Source organism: Homarus americanus, unplaced genomic scaffold, assembly GCF_018991925.1.
Source record: "Homarus americanus isolate GMGI-L3 unplaced genomic scaffold, GMGI_Hamer_2.0 scaffold40931, whole genome shotgun sequence".
In the NCBI taxonomy this organism is placed as follows: Eukaryota; Metazoa; Arthropoda; class Malacostraca; order Decapoda; family Nephropidae; genus Homarus; species Homarus americanus.
Genome location: NW_024717583.1, coordinates 1 through 4671, shown reverse-complemented (window position 1 = coordinate 4671; position 4671 = coordinate 1). Strand labels below are relative to the sequence as shown.

Genomic DNA, 4671 nt, shown 5'->3' with positions numbered 1-4671 from the left:
TACTAACCTAACCAAACACTAACCTAACCAAACACTAACCTAACCAAACACTAACCTAACCTAACCTAACCAAACACCAACCAAACACTAACCTAACCCAACCTAACCCTAACCTAACACTAACCAAACACTAACCTGAACTAGACCTTACCTTGAGGATCGAACCAGCAACATCTCAAACAGGAAACGAGAACAGAATCCACTCAGCCACAGCAGCACCAAACAAAGGCATTTACTGACCTAGATTTTGCTCTGGGGATCGAACTACCATTCTTTAACACAGCAGACGAAAATTATATCCGCTCAGCCACCGTAAACTCATAAAACTCACAATAAAAGTGACTAAAATAGATTCTGCCAAAGGGGGATCGAACCAGGGACCTTTCAGAGAGGATGTGAGACTCTATACCCACTCAGCCACAGAACATTACATATACGAAGGCACTTTTACAAGACACTCAGAACGATATATTCTTCAACAGCCTGACTTGGGGATCGAACCATGGACTCTAGGACAAGAGATGAGAACTATCCACTCAGCCACGGCACTCTCACCATTCCTTCCAGCTAAACGACTGTGATGGGTTAAACGAGGTGGTTTATGGTATATGGGAGAGAGAGATTAAAGGAGTTACTTCTGGGGCCTCTAATTTGACCTGACCTGACCTAACCTGACCTGACCTAACCTGACGTAATCTAACCTGACCTGACCTGACCTACGCTAACCTAACCTGACCTAACCTAACATGACCTAACCTAACCTAACCTGACCTAACCTAACCTAACCAACTCTGACCTAACCTGACCTAACCTAACCATTTGGGACTAAACAGCTGATTAGCTTAGGGAGGGAGGGGGGGAGGGAGGTTTAACCCTTTGATGACTGGTTTAACCCTTTGACTGGTTTAACCCTTTGATGACTGGTTTAACCCTTTGATGACTGGTTTAACCCTTAGATGACTGGTTTAACCCTTTGATGACTGGTTTAACCCTCTGACTGGTTTAACCCTTTGATGACTGGTTTAACCCTTTGATGACTGGTTTAACCCTTTGATGACTGGTTTAACCCTTTGATGACTGGTTTAACCCTTAGATGACTGGTTTAACCCTTTGATGACTGGTTTAACCCTTAGATGACTGGTTTAATCCTTCAATGGACCCACGTCACCAAGTGCTCATGGTGTAGTGGTTATCACATCTGTCTAACACACAGAAGGTCTCAGGTTCGAGCCCTAGTGAGCACAAGAGTTTTATCTCACTCCTATCTCACTATCTCTCATTCTATCTCAAGTTTAGGTTAATATTATAGAAGTTAAATAACAGGTAATATTAACATGTTAACTTATATAACAACAACAAAAACAACATCAACAACAGCAACAACAACAACAACAACAGCAACAACAACAACAACAACAACAACAACAATAATAATAATAATAATAATAATAATAATAATTATAATAACACACACACACACACACACACACGTCCTAAGTCTTGTTTTATGACGCACCACCAAAGAACTGTCTTGTGTGTGTGTGTGTGTGTGTGTGTGTGTGTGTGTGTGTCGAGGAAGATCAATGACGATACACTGTTGTGACTTCAAGTGGAAATAACGAGAGAGAGAGAGAGAGAGAGAGAGAGAGAAAGAGAGAGAGACTTGGAATATTCTGTCTCAGTGGAAGAAAAATCGTCTCTCTCTCTCTCTCTCTCTCTCTCTCTGTTAACATGAGTGATTTAGGTCAATATCTTCATGACAAGACACCCAGTCAAGAGGTTCATCCACACTAGTCACTTCACGTCACCTCACCTTACCTCACCTCACTTCACGTTACCTCACCTCACCTCACGTTACCTCACCTCCCTTCACGTTACCTCACCTCACCCCACGTTACCTCACCTCACCTCACGTTACCTCACCTCACTTCACGTTACCTCACCTCACGTTACCTCCACCTCCACCTCACCTCACTTCACGTTACGTCCTCACTTCACCTTACCTCACCTCACTTCACCTTACCTCACCTCACTTCACGTTACCTCACCTCACTTCACGTTACCTCACCTCACCCCACGTTACCTCACCTCACGTTACCTCACCTCACTTCACGTTACCTCACCTCACTTCACGTTACCTCACCTCACTTCACGTTACCTCACCTCACCTCACATTACCTCACCTCACCTCACGTTCCCTCACCTCAATTCACTTAACCTAACCTAACCAAACCCAACCAAAAACTAACCAAACACTAATTTAACACTAACCTAACCAAACACTAACCTAACCAAACACTAACCTAACCAAACACTAACCTAACCAAACACTAACCTAACCTAACCTAACCAAACACCAACCAAACACTAACCTAACCCAACCTAACCCTAACCTAACACTAACCAAACACTAACCTGAACTAGACCTTACCTTGAGGATCGAACCAGCAACATCTCGAACAGGAAACGAGAACAGAATCCACTCAGCCACAGCAGCACCAAACAAAGGCATTTACTGACCTAGATTTTGCTCTGGGGATCGAACTACCATTCATTAACACAGCAGACGAGAATTATATCCGCTCAGCCACCGTAAACTCATAAAACTCACAATAAAAGTGACTAAAATAGATTCTGCCAAAGGGGGATCGAACCAGGGACCTTTCAGAGAGGATGTGAGACTCTATACCCACTCAGCCACAGAACATTACATATACGAAGGCACTTTTACAAGACACTCAGAACGATATATTCTTCAACAGCCTGACTTGGGGATCGAACCATGGACTCTAGGACAAGAGATGAGAACTATCCACTCAGCCACGGCACTCTCACCATTCCTTCCAGCTAAACGACTGTGATGGGTTAAACGAGGTGGTTTATGGTATATGGGAGAGAGATTAAAGGAGTTACTTCTGGGGCCTCTAACTTGACCTGACCTGACCTAAACCTGACCTGACCTAACCTAACCTGACCTAACCTAACCTGACCTGACCTAACCTGACCTGACCTAACCTAACCTGACTAACCCTCTGACCTGACCTACCTGACCTGACCTAACCTGACGTAACCTGACCTGACCTGACCTGACCTAACCTAACCTGACCTGACCTGACCTGACCTGACCTGACCTGACCTGACCTGACCTAACCTAACCTGACCTAACCTGACCTAACCTAACCTAACCTAACCAACCCTGACCTAACCTGACCTAACCTAACCTAACCATTTGGGACTAAACAGCTGATTAGCTTAGGGAGGGAGGGGGTGAGGGAGGTTTAACCCTTTGATGACTGGTTTAACCCTTTGACTGGTTTAACCCTTTGATGACTGGTTTAACCCTTTGATGACTGGTTTAACCCTTTGATGACTGGTTTAGCCCTTTGATGACTGGTTTAACCCTGAGATGACTGGTTTAACCCTTTGATGACTGGTTTAACCCTTTGACTGGTTTAACCCTTTGATGACTGGTTTAACCCTTTGATGACTGGTTTAACCCTTTGATGACTGGTTTAACCCTTTGATGACTGGTTTAACCCTTAGATGACTGGTTTAACCCTTTGATGACTGGTTTAACCCTTAGATGACTGGTTTAATCCTTCAATGGACCCACGTCACCAAGTGCTCATGGTGTAGTGGTTATCACATCTGTCTAACACACAGAAGGTCCCAGGTTCGAGCCCTGGTGAGCACAAGAGTTTTATCTCACTCCTATCTCACTATCTCTCATTCTATCTCAAGTTTAGGTTAATATTATAGAAGTTAAATAACAGGTAATATTAACATGTTAACTTATACAACAACAACAACAACAACAACAATAACAATAATAATAATAATAACAATAATAATAATAATAATAATAATAACAATAATAATAATAATAATAATAATAATAATAATAATAATAATAATAACAATAATAATAATAGCAATAATAATAACAATAATAATAACAATAATAATAATAATAATAATAATAATAACAATAATAATAATAATAATAATAATAACAATAATAACAATAATAATAATAATAATAACAATAATAATAACAATAATAATAATAACAATAATAATAATAACAACAATAATAATAATAATAATAATAATAATAACAATAATAATAATAATATCAATAATAATAATAATAATAATAATAATAATAATAATAATAATAACAATAACAATAATTATAATAATAATAATAACAATAACAATAACAATAATTATAATAATAATAATAACAATAATAATAACAATAATAATAATAATAATAATAATAATAATAATAATAATAATAATAATAACAACAATAATAATAACAATAATAATAATAATAACAATAATTCTACCTCATAATTTAACCCCTTGAATATAATGCCGTACAGGGTGTGTCAGAAGACCTTACTCTATATACAGTGTGTGTCAAAAAAAAAAATTAACACCAAACTCTTAAATAAAAATCTATCTCATTTTCTCTAATTACTTTCCGCATCAAGCGCAACTACAGTGATTTACTTGCATATATATATATATATATATATATATATATATATATATATATATATATATATATATATATATATATATATATATATATATATATATATATATATAACAATATTCTCTCACAGGAAATATACACTTAGTATATTAATATCATTTTAG

General features: G+C 37.9%; 2 non-coding genes across 2 annotated transcripts; both read left to right on the top strand.

The window, feature by feature from the left end:
• The first annotated feature begins 1171 nt into the window (after window positions 1–1171).
• Window positions 1172–1244, top strand: Trnav-aac. The gene has a single exon. It is a non-coding gene; the product is annotated as a tRNA-Val (tRNA).
• A 2377-nt stretch (window positions 1245–3621) lies between these two features.
• Trnav-aac lies at window positions 3622–3694 on the top strand. Its single transcript has one exon. It is a non-coding gene; the product is annotated as a tRNA-Val (tRNA).
• Window positions 3695–4671: the final 977 nt, after the last annotated feature.